Source organism: Echinops telfairi, unplaced genomic scaffold (assembly GCF_000313985.2).
Source record: "Echinops telfairi isolate 266 unplaced genomic scaffold, ASM31398v2 ScPeMD7_70;HRSCAF=299, whole genome shotgun sequence".
Taxonomy (NCBI): Eukaryota; Metazoa; Chordata; class Mammalia; order Afrosoricida; family Tenrecidae; genus Echinops; species Echinops telfairi.
In genome coordinates this window covers 6,553,269-6,568,607 of record NW_022103968.1, presented here as the reverse complement: position 1 = coordinate 6,568,607, position 15,339 = coordinate 6,553,269, and positions in this window count along the sequence as shown.

Genomic DNA, 15,339 nt, shown 5'->3' with positions numbered 1-15,339 from the left:
AGAGCAAATGTTTTGAGAATGATGAGGGCAATGAATGTACAAATGCGCTTTACACACTGATGTATGTATAGATTGTGATAAGAGTTGTATGAGCCCCTAATTAAATGATTAATAATATTAAAAAAACACCATGCTGTGTAAAATGTGGCTTAAAAGAAGAAGACCCACGATGGGAGAGATCCACACAGCGGCTGCAACAATGGGCTCAGACATCATGATTGTGCAGATGACACGGGACCAAGCCAGGCTCTGTTCTGTTGTGCATAGAGAGTCTGAGTTGGAACTGATTGGCTGGTACCTGACAGCAACAACAAGTTCCCATAACATTAGCAGCACGTACAGGTACACGTGTAGAAATGGCCCCCAGACCCCACTGGCCTCTTGGATAAGTGTTTCTCTTTGTGGGGCCTGCTCTTTGTGGGGAGAGGTGTCTGAAGCTGCTCAGCGACAAGATCAAAGCCCTTGGAACAGGAAGGTATTGTTGACGCTGCTTCTGTTTTGAGGTTTTGAAGCAGAAAAGTAGGACCATCAGAGCGTTGTTATCCATGAGGGCTTTGGAAACGGGGCTTTCACTGACCTTCAAGCATAGTAAAGGCAGAGTCCTCTGCTCTGACTCGGGCAGAGACTTATTTTCCTGTCTATCAAAGCGCAGAGCTTTCAGACTTGTGGAGGACGTGCCTGGGCAGCTCCAGAAAGGCCCTCCAAGGGCCCGTCTCTGTCCCGGGTATGCTTTTTTATAGCATTGCAGCTAATCACCAGGATAGACACCATCTAAAAGAAGAAGAAAAGGTAGCTTGGGAGGGGGCAAGGCTAAGGACCACCCAGCCAGCAAACAGTGGGACGAGAATTCCAACAGGAAACTGGTCCACAGACCCTGTGCACCTTCTGCTGTGCCATCCCGGTCTGGCTGTGTCAGGCCAGACTCAGTGGGGCTTGGAGAGGCTGCTTTGGGTCACTATCATCCACAGACACAGCACGAGACCACCTTGGTCACTTAGCGTTAGGGTCCTCGAGGCCTATCCAAGAATGCAGTGTGAGAGCACCTGTCTGCTGGCCACAGTCCACCTCCAGCCAGGTCGGGCGAAGGAGCCACAAAAAGGCCAGACTGCCCAGGGAAAAGGTCTACATGTTGCCAAGCGCGGCTTCTTAGGCTAAGAAATGTCCGTAGAAGGGAAAGGATGAGCTGAATGTTCACTCCATAGGTTCTCTCTTTGTTGAACTTGAACTTCCCCCTGTCCTCGCCCTCCCCCAGACCCCACCCCACCCCTCCTGGAAACAGCAGCGCCGTGGCCATCCTCAGGCACACACCTCGGCCTGTCTCGGCACACATCTCTCCAGAGGAAGCATGGTGGGGCCCACCAGACAAACCTTGCCATGGGGTTTTCCAAAGCAGTTGGACCCACTATGCCCTCACCAGCAGTGTCTAACCACCGTGTCCCTACACCCTTGCTCTTATGAGAGAAGGAGCCCTGGAGGCCCTGGGGTACTCAGGTGCAAACAGAAAGGTTAGGGGTTTGAATCCACCGGCCAATCCATGGGCAAGAGCAGTCTGCCCCCATGCCAAGGTATAGCCCTGGAAACACTGTGGGCAGTGCAGAGCTGTTCTACACTAGGGTCTCTGGGAATTGGGATTCAACTTGATGGCCATGGGGTTAGGGGCTGTTTGTGTGTCTCTTTTTCTGTTTATGTGAGATTATCAGATTTAAATTTGGTTGGTTTGTTAATCTATTAGTAAAAGCAAGATCTCCTTTTAGTCTGCATACCCCCAATGATTAATTTGCAAATACTCCGTGATTATTTTGCGTATACTCCAATCTTCATTTGCAGATCCCGAAATATTCAGTGAGAGTGCGATTTAATATATTGCCCGGCTATTTTTACTTCTTCCGTAAATTTTCTGTACCTGTCACCCGCCTTTTCTTTCTTTCTTTTTTCCTTATGAATAGGATTTCTTGCTATAATCTGAATAGCATTCTGTTTAGCCTTTTGCAAAAAACACTTTTCCCTCCATCCCTTGCTTGATTATTAACTGCGTTGATGGGGTTTTCTCCCCTAAGCAAAGGTTTGTTTTTAATGTAGTCAAATGCATCTTTTCAGTTATGGTTTTGTGCATAAGTAATCCTTCCCAGTCCCAATAGTATAAAGAAATTCCTAGGAGTTACGTTCTCACTGGTTCACTAGCATGTTCTGGGAATTTATTTAGCAATCCTCATCATGAAACCAGACATTGGCCAGCTTTTTTCACCCCCATAAAAGACCAGATTGTAAATATCTTAGGGGCTGTGCAGGTCATTTGATCTCTGTTGCACTTACCCAACCCTGCCATCCAGCCATAGCCACCCCACATACAGCAGAAACACGGTCTGGCCAGACCAGTGACACCCTCACTGCAGCAGGCACATGTGGGCCCCTTCCTGTAACCATGGAGTCGAGCCATCCACCTGAGGATCTTCCTCCTTTCTACTGCTGACCAAGCGTGATGCTCTTCTCCAGGGACTTCTCTCTCCTGATCACATGGGTGAGCCCACAAGAGCCCAGATAAAGCATCAAGTTCATTCCAACTCAGAGTAACCCTGTGGGACAGAGCAGAGCTACCCCACATGGTTGTCAAGCCCATAATCCTTACAGACACACACTGCCGCATCCTTCAAACGACCACCTCTTGATTGGAAGCAGTGTGTTTAACCACCGTGCCCCCAGAGCTCCTTACATCCAAAACACTACCTTGTCTACATCCCACCTGAGTTTAGGGACCATCTCAAGAGCAGATTGGATGCACTGAACACTAACGCAAGCAGTCGTAGGTAATATAAGAATAAATGAAGGTGGTGGGTTTCAATACAACTTCATTTATAAAACAGATGGGAATACCAGATTTGGTCCGTGCCCATAGTCTGTTGATTCGTATGCAGCTCATGCGAGTCAAATTGGAAAGCATTACCAATTAGATGCCATTTGGACATTATAGATGTCCTAACAAGTTGGTACAGACGGGAGCTTGTATTCTTATTATACATGAGAACAATTCTCATATATAATAGACCTGATTTCATTTCTCTGAGCATGGGACCCATTCTGCGCTTGTATTGAACACTGGGTTTGGGCAGCTCGGTGGGTTAAGTTCAAAGGCCCACAAGGCCAGGGTTGTGCATGGCTGGGATTTCAGTGGCTTTGGGACTGAAAACCAGAACAGACCACACCCTGGATCTGGTAAGTGTGTGCTTGGGCCCCAGACCTGCAATATAATTGCAGGGTTAAGTTCAAAATGAAAATGGGAAGCCCTTTGTTAAAAAAAAAAAAAAAGATGACAATGTCCACATGATCAATAGCAGAATGGTAAACCCAGCTCAGGGTCCTGGGTGCCCCCAGGCAGCTAGCCTACTTGGACCACATGGCGATAGAGGCTGATGGAGTGGGTGGATGTTGGCCTACATCATGACCCTGGAGAAACTCTCCAGGATCCGTGCCCAGTGGATGCCTCTCAGCCAGACTCTAGGACCTGGCTGAGTTGAGGACGAGAGATTTTGTAAAACACTGGAATGCTCATTGCCTTTTTGTACACTCTAAGTTTCTAGAAACTTTTTTTCCCCCATTTGCTCTTGGCTGATTGTTCTGTCCCAGCTGAAATCAGAGACCGTAGGGTATCCATTTATAGCTCTGCGCCAAGTTTCACAGGGCACAAGTGGCCTGTCCGGCGTGGGGCCCTTAGAGAACAGTCTGCTGCAGCTGTCTTGGGTTAGCTGGTATCACTCTGGGAAAGAAACCCCTGGGGGCTGAGAATGAGTGGTTTCTGCCTCTGGGGTTTTGTCCTGAAACCAGAAAAGGAATAAATAGCATCTCTCAGAAACCAGTTCCGCTGAGGGCTTTGATCTGAGCCTGGTGGTCATGGCAGGGTGTGCCTGCTCACCCACTCCCTATGGACGCCCACCCAGGGTGCAGTAACGGTCCAGCTCTTGGGAGTCCGTCAAGCGGTCCAGAAGAGGTCCAGAAGGGGACAGAGCCAGAGTGAGTACGTTGCAGAGCAAGCCTCCATTTAGGTTCTATGGCTTTCCACTGATTGGATAAGGCCCACCACAGCATGGAGGGGAAGATCCTGAACTTCATATGCGCCCATTGGAAATGCCTATCACATCCACAACACCCCTGCACAGAAACCTCGAGGGTCTGACCAGGCCACATCTCTAAGTTGTGCTCCCCAACTCAAACGCCCAAGGGCCGTCTCTAAGTTGCTGCCCCAACTTTGAGATGCACAGATGTTCACACCCCTGATCATCAGCAGAAACACCTTCCCACCTCTTCTTTAGGGTGTCTCGAAATGTCCTTCTGTACCTCCTTGAACTTATGCCGGTGGGGGGGGGGGCGGGGTCCCTTCTGACCCCTACAGCTCTGGACAATGGGGTGTCACAGCCCAGCCAAGTGAGCATACATAATTGCCCACTGCAACTGCCCGTCTTGAAATTTGCCATCACAACCTCCCATCACTCATTCAAAAGCGTGGCTCTTTTTTTTTTTCTAGTCCAGTCAATGGCCACCTAGTGCAGGGCCAACAGGGGTGGACAGAGTCCACAGAGGGTACCAGGGGCTAGCCTTCCTGTCTCACAGCCAGTCCAACACGCTGAGGCAATTGACGGCCCAAGCTCTGAGCTCGGGGACCAGGCAAAAACAGGTCTGGGGCAGAGGCCACACCCTCCTTTCCTTCCCAAACCCATCCTGCCTCCTCTCTCTTCTCCCCCAGAGCTCTTCCAGGATAAGTGCTAGGGCAAGCGAATCTCTTTCAAGCTCAGCTTCAGAGGCCCCACACTAAATCCAGCTCTGAGGCAACCCGGCCTGCATGTCTTGGACGTGGTTTTGAAAGATACAAAGTAATATAAAGGTCGGGATCCTTCTTAGAATTTCTGTTCCCAAGGTAGTCAAACAGAAGGGACCTTCTCAGTATGTCCCTGATCTCCAGCTGTGTGGGGTAGGGGGACAGGGAGGAGACAAAAGGGGTTCTGTCTGCAAACAGACATAAGGGCTTCTAGGTCTCCGGCGGCATAGAGGTTATAGCGCATGGTGGATGATTGAAGGCCAGAGGTTCAAATCCACCCAATGCTCTGAGGGAGAACACTGTGGTCGTCTGCTTCGGTCAAGGTTTCCAACGGAGGAAGCCCTCTGGGGCAGCTTCTCTGTTGTAGGGAGTCGCTGCGAGTCAGAATTCACTCATCCGCAGTGGATTTGGTTTTCAGCTTGAGTTTAAATGTCAAACAGATTTCTTAGTGCAGGGCTGCTATGAAACGGAAAATCACTGCCGTCCAGTCGACGGGGACTCACCGCGGCTCTATAGGACAGGGTAGAACTGCCCTTGTGGGTTTCTGAGGCTGTAAACCTTCGTGGGAGCAGACAAGCTCGTCTTTTCTCCTAGGGATCACTTGGTTTATCACCAAGAGCAACCTCCTCCACCCCGCTTTCTTGTCACGTAATATCTGCTAGCATCTCTGGGAACAAGAGCGCTGCAAAACCCACTTCATAAAACTTGGATCCGAAGCAAACTGGAAACAGTGGGAGAAACTGAGGCCCTGTAAGAGGGCAGGGTCTGCTCTCCAAAGCCAAGCGGGTCAGTGGCCAATCTGAAACCCGAGTGCAGGGCCCCAGCCCAAGGTCGGAACAGCCTGGTGTTTCCCTGGCAACACAGACCCTCCGAGGACCCCACGAAGTGGCACAGGATAGGACCCAAAGGACGGCCCGTGCAGAATGGGCTTGCGCTAGTTTGGCCGGGGCTCCCATTTGGCAAGGCCTCTTCAATTTCCCCCCCAGCTGACCATTTCCGTCGGTTCTCAGAACCACGTCTGTGTGCTTCCACGAGAACCTTTTGGATAATTGCCTCCCCGGCAGTGCCAGGAGGGAAGGGACCCGCCAACCCAGGCCACCAAGTCACCTCTGCGTCCTGGCGACCTTGTGGGACAGAGTAGAACTGTCCCTGGGGGGTTCTGGAACTGTCCATCTTCACCGGAGTAGAAAGCCTGCGCTTGCTCCTCAGCAGCCCAATTCATAACTCGCTATGTCCCCAGGGCTCTGTAGGCAAGGTAAGCGCAGACTTACTTGCGCTTACTTACTAATCTGTAGCAAGTGTTTCACGTGTTGGTTACCCCCACCCCCACCCTCGGATGGCATCCTGGGTTACCTCAAGGTCAGCAGTTTGATCTTATCAGCTGCTGCGAATGAGAAGGATGAGGCAGTATGCCCCTGTGCAGAGCTACAGTCTTGGAGACCCCCAGGGGCAGTTCTACTCTGTCCTCCAGGGTCACTATGAGTTGGCATCGACTCGGTGGCTGAGTGTTTGGTTTTGAGACTTTGTGACGTAATGGACCCAGGACCCTGCTCCTGGCGGGTTACTGAGTGCATAAAAGTAAGCCACCACGGCTTCCCAGGGTTGAGAGGAGATCCCAGAAGGAGCCCTATTGGCATAATGCTTAAGTGGTGGGCTGCAAACCACAAGGTCAGCAGTTTGAAATCACCAGGTGCTCCAAGGGAGAAAGATGAGGCTTTCTACTCCCATAAAGAGATACTGTCTCAGAAACCTACCCTGTCCTATAAGGTCTCTTTGAGTATGTGGACATGAGCGAAGGGAGTTTGGTGTTTGGTTTTCTCAAGGGAGGACTACCCATGGGAAACACCCTTCTTTCCAGTGCTGCCTGGGAGTATCCGTTCCCCTGTCCAGATACACCCCCACCTCACCTCTCGGCCGGGCCCAGCCAGCACTTCGCACCTGTGTTCTGTACGCTAGCGAGGAAAGCATGCCACCAGTTTTCAATTATGAGAGCGCTTTAACTCAAATCCCAGGCGCTGAAAACTCATTAAAATACTCAATCCGGCCTCCCTTGCTTCTCGTTCAGGTTTGGAAAATTGTCCTGTATGTATGCTTCCACACCCACCCACCCCCGCCAGGCCCCCCATCAAAGGCTGCTCTTTTCAAAACCCAGCAGGGGCTTTTCTGAACCTACCTTGGCAATGAAGTCCCAGGAAGAGTAGGTAGGCATCTTATTCATTTCACATGCTAAATTATTACAATCGAAAGGCAAAAATCTCTACTGTGCAGCTTTAAAAACATCTGTGCTTTTCTTTTGACTTTTGGGGATAATTATCCCAGCTCATATTGTGATTGCTAATTACTAAGCTAAACTAACCTGCTGAAGGGCTCAAGGGGGAGGGCAGACAGGGGGCGGGAGTGTCTTTTCAAAGCTCCCTTTTCCCAGAGCGGTGAAATGAGCCGGAAATGGAGGCAGAAGCTGAGCTGCCCAGGCAGCTGGCTGTTCCGCCCCACCCCACCACCCCCGCCCCCACCCATGTCCACGCACAGACCTGAGGGTGGGCCTGTGGGAATCTCACACTGTAGCCCCCAGAATGGGTGGTCAGGCAGGGGGCGGGAGGCACAGTGGGGACTTAATGGACTTAACCCCCTGGGAGAGAATTGCATTTTCACCAACCAGTCATGGATCTGACTGAGGATTTGACCTGTAACAGAGACTACAGGCAGCCAAGACTCCAGAGACTAAAACAAGGTGGATTTCATGCTGGACCAAGAACCAAAAGGTGACAGTGAATTACTTTAAAATCTTTATTCAGAGGCAGAAGGGATATTGGTTAGTCGGGGGTGAGAAACCAAGTAACTAGAATGGAGACTTTGGGGCTAAAAGCACAGTATTTAAAGAAAATGAGCCTCAAGTAGAAAGGAAATGTTTTGAAAATAATGATGGCAATAAATGTACAAATGTGCTTGCCATAATGGATGGATGGATGAATGAATGAGTCCCCAATAAAATGATTTTTTTTTTTTAAAGAAAATGAGAACATTCATTTATCCACTCATTCATCTGCTCACGCATTTGAACTATGGTTAGGTTCCTACCCCTGGACAGGTCCTCAGATTCAAGGTCAACAGGACAGGCACAGCCCCGCCCTCACCACGCACAGTCTAGTACAAGGAGCTCTGATGTCAGGTGAGAGGTGTCCTGGGAGCCGAGGAGATGAGGTCAGGACCCCAGGCTGGGAGCTGGGAGGGACCTCTTTGGGAAGGTGAAGTGCTGCCTGAGCAGGCTGAGGGTGAAGAGGCTGTTCCTGGGTTCAGAGGGTTAGTGCTCTGGGTGGAGAATGTTCCAGAAAGGTGGGACAGCACATGGAGAGAGTCAGAGGTGATGGTCAGGTCCTACTGAGAGGTGAGCTCACCTAGCTCCCCATGGTCCAGGTGTCAGCCTCAGGAGTCAAGCCTTTGTTTGCCCTGATGGTGCCCAGGGCTGGGCCCCTGAGAAGGCTCTGGGCAGAGGTATGACTGGATCCCAGCCCCTCTGGGCACCTACATGCTCCCCCAAATGACCTTGAACAGAAACCTGACTTTCCATTGGGGTCTTTAGGCACAGGAAGACCCAGCTCTGTAATAAAACCCCTGGTGGAAGGCAAGCGTTCTACTTCAGAACAACCATCACCCCCGGTCCCGGCAGTACCCCTTTCAGTCAGCATCATCGAGCCCACCTCACAGCCCAGAACAGAGGCTCGGAGAGATGAGTGAGTTGGCCAGCCAGCATCGCCCTGCTGGTGAATGAGCGGCACGAGGTCAGCCAAAGAGACCTCAGTCTCTGAGTAATCGGGACCCCAGGTGGGGAGCCCTGTTCCTGCCAAGGGCCATTTGGGTATTTATCACATCATTCTCAGGCCACACAAAATGATCAACTTAAAAATTAGCCTGCTGTATTTGGTCAAACGTTTTGCTAACTCACCCCTGGTGCGACCTCTGGAGCTCCTGCTCTCTGGTGAGGTGTGTGATGTTGGCTTGTGGGCCCTCCACAGCCTGCTGTTTGGAGATCCCCCCCTCCCTCCCCAAGTTAGACAAATGCAGGTCTCAATAAAGCAGCTATGGAAACCAAGCCACTTCGCAGCCAGAACGGGGAGGGTGGTGAAGTGCTCGTACAAGCCCAGACGCCAACGATGGCCAAGAGAGCGTGAGTGCGACATAGATGGTGGAAGAGAGGCTGCGTTGTGGTCCTTCCCTGGAAACATGAGCTTAGGCCCTGAGCGAGGTGACATTCCCCTGGCTTCACGTTCAAGACATAGAGACCCCCTTTAGAGACTGCAACGAAGAGCTCTCCACCTCCCCTCCCTCGCCCCATAACGCCAGTCTCCCCATCTCCCGATTAGGCCAATGGTGTCAGGTAGAGAGGTGGCCACCAATTGGGGGAGCTGAATGGAACTTCCCTCTGAGGGCTTCATCTCAGGCCAGGGGAGGCCAGATGGCCCGTGAGGACTGCCCAGTGTCCAGTCCTTGCTTTCCCTGTGGTGGCAAAGGTCCTGGACCTCGGGGACTAGTGTGGCTTTTCCTGCCTGGCAGCCACCCCTGGTCTTCCGAGAAGGGCTGGCAGAGGTCCAGTTGGGGAAGCAGATCCAGGCTTAGTGGAACCCCACAGGGCCTGCCCTGGGGAGCTGCCTGGCCACTCTGACAGGACTTCATCCACCCAGCTGGGGCCCACATTTGGTTCCTTTTTTCTCTTGAGTGTAATCCTGAAGGGGGGCAGCTACCCCTTGCTTCTAGGGTTAGGGAGCAGGGATGCAGAGGGAGGTGCCTCTAGCAGGGTGCCTCATTCCCACAGCCTTGGGGAGGGTGGGGCGCATCCGGAAAGCAGCCACCCACCCCCAAGGTCCGGCGTCCTCACCCCCAGCAGCATCCCCTTTGCCCCAGTTTTCTGGCATCCAGCATCTACTCTCAGAGTCCTGTGTTCCCTGACTGCCCACACACTGGACACAAGCCTCCCTTGGTTCCCACCAGATTTTTGATGCGGGTTAAAAACCGCAAGCACGAAACTAGGCAGTCTGAAAGCCTGGCAGCTGGATGGACGTTTGGTCAGCAGTTTATTTCTGTAGGAAAGAAAAAGCCCTAGGCCAGATTTAAGTGCCTCTGTCCCCGATGTCTGTGCCGTGAGACTGATTCGAAGATGCCTGGAATGTTTATCCCACCACTCCAAGCTGGGGAGATGGTGACTGTGGGCTGACTCCCTAAGGGACACCCTCCTGGTTTGCAGCAGAGGAAACCGAGGCCAGCAGGAATTCTGTGAGTCACAGGCTGAACTCAAAGCTGGCCTGTCTGTTCAGCTGGGACCCAAGCTGGCCACCGTGGGGCCCAGGGTTTCTGGCTGCAGACAGTGCCCTGGTCTCTGTCCTGATGACCACACCTTCTCCTTCTGGCCAAGCCTTCGGGAGGTCCAGGTGGCATCGTGATCAGCTCTGGGCATGACCTCCAAGAGGGACAGTGACAACAACACCGGTGAAACCAAGTTATTTTACTTTATTTAGTTAGAAACTCCCCACCCCCACCCCCACCACCACCCTTACAAAATACAGTTCGCTCAAGGAACTATTTTCTCAGTGGAATCCTTATAAGTCGCGACATCACCCAAAAGCATGGAGGTTGGATGTGGGCGTCAGCCCCAAGGACCAGGTAATGCTGAGCATCTGCTCTGATTGGCTTGATGGAAAGCTAGGTCCTGCTATCTAGCTGGTCAACAAGGACATCCTGCGACTAGCCTGCGACTCAGCAGACCGGAACCTCGCCTTCCTTTCTCGTGACGAGCAGCTCTTCCTGTGGTTACCCTGAACCCCGAGCCAATGTCAAACATATCTGACTCCGAGAGGGCAAATTCCCAAGCCAAAAGGCTATATCCTCTGTGTGTTCCGGTTTCAAACAGGACACCACACCGACCATCCGGGTCCCACTGCTGGGGTCTCTTCTCTTTCCTCCTCTGACTTTACAGAGTAAATGGGCTTCAGCTTCGAACACCTGCACTTCAGGCAGCACAAGGGACAGCGGAGCAGGACATGAGAGGACGGAGCGTGTGCTGAGCGCCCCAGATGAGAGGGCTGGGCCCGGCCCGGTCTGCATTGAACCCGCCCACCAGCCCATCAGCCAATCTTCAAGGACAGCACCCGAGAGCCTGGGGGGTCTGCGGGTCTGCCTAAGTCCAGGCCACCCCGTCCACAGAGTCCATGTTCCCTGACCTACTCAACCCTGGTCCCCGCTCCCCACCATGGTCGGCGGCAGAACGAGAAGCTGAACGTCCCCCCTCACCTTCTGCCCCTCACTTCAGATGCCAGCGTCTCAAACGCTGAGCCACATTCTCCTCCAGCCCGAGAAACGACAGACCTTTCACGACACTGCACTTGTGAATGCTGCTTCTAAGATTAGAATTGGCTGGCGCTGGCTCGTACAGCACGTCGCTGATGTCGGCAGCAGTGCTTGGGCTGTTTACCAGCCCCGGGAGGGAGGGCTTGGCACTGCGTCCCTGTCCCATGGGGCAGACAGGGCCTATGGAAGGCCAGAGAGAGCCGGGTCACCTGTGCTGACCAGCTGGACCCGGCAAGGCATCACCTGATAGAGGCCCAGACAAGGCCAGGTGAAGGAGGAGGTGACGGCACCTACTGATGACAGCAGAGAGACATTTCTTTTCTTTTTTTTTTTTTTAAACATTTTATTAGGGACTCATACAACTGTTATCGCAATCCATACACACATCAATTGTGTAAAGCGCATTTGTACATCATTCTCAAAACATTTTCTCTCCACTTAAACCCCCGACATTAGGTCCTCATTTTTCCCCTCCCTCCCCGCTCCCCCCTCCCTCATGAGCCCTTGATAGTTTATAAATTGGTATTTTGTCATATCTTGCCCTGTCTGACGTCTCCCTTCACCCACTTTTCGGCTGTCTGTCCCCAGGGAGGAGGTCACATATAGTTCCTTGCAATCGGCTCCCCCTTCCCTACCCATTCTCCCTTTACCCTCCCTGTTTCGCCACCCACACCACTGGTCCTGCAGGGCTCATCCGCCCTGGATTCCCTGGATTTTCAGTTCCTATCTGTACCAGTGTACATCCTCTGGTCTAGCCAGACCTGCAAGGCCGAATTCGAGTCATGGTAGTGGGAGCAGCGGGGAGGAAACCTTTAGGAACTAGAGGAAAGTTGTATTTCTCATCGTTGCTACATCGCACCCTGACTGGCTCGTCTCCTCCCCGAGACCCCTCTGCAAGGGGATCTCCAGCGGCCTACTAATGGGCTTTGGGTCTCCACTCCGCACTCCCCCCATCATTCACTATGGTAAGATTTGTTGTTCTGAAGAGAGACATTTCTTAGTCAGTGACATGCTGTTAGCAGCTATGACTGTGTTGGCCCTGACTCAGGGTGACGCCACAGACCTCGGAGGCAAACCCTGTGATCACTGGCCATCCAGGCATCAGCCACGACTGGATGGAAGGACGCGCAGGGTTTTCATTGGTTGGGGCTTTCTCCCTAGGGGAGGCTGGTAGTGCCTCGGGGAAAGCGCTGGGCGGCGAACGGAAAGGTGGGCAGTTCGAACCCACCAGCCGCTCTGAGAGAGGAGGCTGTCTGTTCTGTAAGGGAGCCCTATGAAGCCCCTCTACTCTGCCCTGTAGGGTTGGCTGTGGGTTCTCAGTTCACGGCAGTGGGTTCTCCACGTCTGTCTGTGTCTGGTCACTCCGCCCCCACCTGTGACATAGCAGCCTGCCAGGCAGGTAGTGAGTCTCCTGAGGGGCACGGTCCCGTAATCAAGCCGGGCTATGCAGCAGGGCAGGTGAGGGTTCCAGTGGGCATTTCCTCATGTGCACAGCAGCCACCCTGCAGCCCTCCGAGGCAGGCACGGGAATGCCACAGGGTCTTTGTCCAGGTTAGTCTCAGGGGTGATGGGATGGAGGCCTAAGGTCACACTGCTTCTATGACGTGGAGCCAGCACTCACACTCAGGTCTGCCCCTGGCTAACCGCTCCCCAACCATCCCAGGAGAAGCTGCCACCTGCCCACTAGGTCCAGCACACACACGCACACCGTGACCTCTGGATGTGGCCACCCAGGCCCACCCCACAGCGGTGGCTTCAAGGAAGTCCTTTGCCAAGGCTGTGGGAGATGCCCAACCTGGGGTTCAGACCCCATGTCATATTGGAATGAAAGTGGATTTCAAGTTCATTTATTGGATGATTTGCAAATCAGGCAAAACCTCAGATTCTAGTCCAAAGTGTGGATGAAGTATTCCACAGAGGAAAGATCTTTCAAAGATCGGTGTGCCCAGATCATCAGCAAGGCCACAGGAAAGGTCCGGAACAGAGGCTACCTACTGACCAAGCCAAACCAAACTCACTGCCATCAAGTCAGTGCCGATCCGTAGCAAGCCGCTAGGACAGGGTAGAACTGCCCCTGCGGGTGTCCGAGACTGTAAGGCTACAGGATCAGAAAGTCCCGTCTTTCTCCCTCTGAGCAGCTGGTGGCTCCAAACTGTTGAGCTTGCAGTTCACAGACAACTGGTCATAACCACTCTGCCCCCAAGGCTCCTTTTACATAACGACAATTTACCCCGAAACACAGCTTCCGGTTCCTGGCACCTCTATTCTTCCAGAACTGTCTGCACAGAGACAATTGTTCCAATGAGCCCAGGGCCCTGTTGGCAAGCCAGATTATTGCTCGAAAAAGATCTCTGGGAAAAAGTCTAGGAGGGTCGGCTCAACTCGATGGACAACACCTTCCCCCACCTACACACACACACACACACACACACCTCTATCCGGATTCCAGAAAAATGAAAACCTGTTTCTCAGTTCTTTTCTGGAATCATCATGCTCTTGTGTCCCATAATTCTCGTGGTGAAATCATCATTTCCTAGCATCGGGGTTTTGATACATATTGTAAACCGTCATCAGACAAGGTCTGCCGCTCAGAGGTGCCCTAGTGATGTAGAGAGTGACGCAATTGGCTGCTAACTATAAGGTCAGCCGTTCAAAACCATCAGCCACTCTGCTGGAGAAAGATGAGGCTTTCTTTCCCATAAAGCTTTGCCGTCTCAGAAGCCCACAAGGGTGACTCTGTCCCGTCTAATAGGGTCGCTGTGAGTCGGAAAGGACTCCGCCGCAGGGAGCTTGGTTGTTGAATTTGGGTCTGCCACTCCTCAAGGTCCGGACATTCTGGGAACCTGGTCCTGAATGTACTCCGGGTCCTGTTCTGGCCGCTGCCTTCATCTCACGGTCACTGCCGTCAAGTCCACTTCGACTCAGAGCAACCCAAGAGGACAAGGAAGAGCCACCCTGTTGGGTTTCTGAGACTGTAACTCTTGATGGGAATAGAAAGCCTCATCTTTCTCTATAGGAGCAGCTGGTGGTTTCAAACTGCTGACCTTGTGGTTAGCAGGCCAAAGAGTAACCCACTATGCCACGGCTCCTTGGACTACTGCACTGAACCATGGAAGACTGAGAGCCCCACTGAGTCCCCGGGGTCCCTGGGACTTGTTCATCCCAGGAGATGCATGCTGACTTTCATCCACTCTTTTTGACAGGCAGTGAGCCCTATCCTTAACATGGCTAGGATGGTCTGAGTTCCCCCTGCTCCCCAGGAAACAAGCAAAGCACCTCCTTATTCCAGGACCCCACCTCCCATTTGGGGAGCAGTCCTGCAGCTTGGAACGTTCTAGCAACCATCTTTGGGCACTCGGTGAAAGGCGTTTCAGTGAGCCTGGCAGAATGTAAGCCGGCACAGTCTTGGCAGGCGAGCACATGCTCCCCGAAGAGTGCTGACTTAGTGTGTCAGCAGTGACCTCACAGACAGGGAACCCTGTTGGGAGACATGCTATGGAAATGCAGGCCACCTTCACCAAGGCAGGGAGGTAGCAAGGTAGCCTTGAAATCACTCCCTTTTCCAGGAGGAAATGCAATCAGGCAGATTGTGATGAAGAGGAAATTCTCAGATGCTCCTGCCCCCCCCCCTCCTTGTTTTAATACATAAGCAAATGAGCGCTCCTTGCACCTGGCAGTGGAGCGGGAGAGCCCCGGAATTTCAACGCGGAAGGCAGACCGGGCCTACAGAGAATTAGGATTCTGTGCACAGTCCGCCAGCCAGCTCCCGAATTTCACTGTGGAAAGGGCTGACCTTGAGCTGCTTTCAGGAATATGGAAACACTAGCCGGTTCTGGCAGGAAAGCAACTCAGCTTCCGTGGAAAAGGCCCCTCCATTCAGCTGAGAGGGAGATAGGGTCTAGGCCACCTCCTCCCCAAGACGCCCAGTGGTCTCCTGGATCACCAAGGCCCCGGTGGGTCTGCCCGGATGCACTGCAGAAGAAAGGCCTGGTGATCTATGGCCGAAAAGCCAGTCCCTGAGAACCCCGCCAAACGCAGTTCTACCGGGACGTGTGTAGGGTGGCAGTGCCTGCAAGTGGGCTTGAATGGGCTGGCACCAGTATCCTGGTCTACCAGGACCTCCAGAGCCTTCCCCACCCCAACCCAACCCCAGCCTCACACCATACACAGTCACCTCCAGCCACCCTCACCCC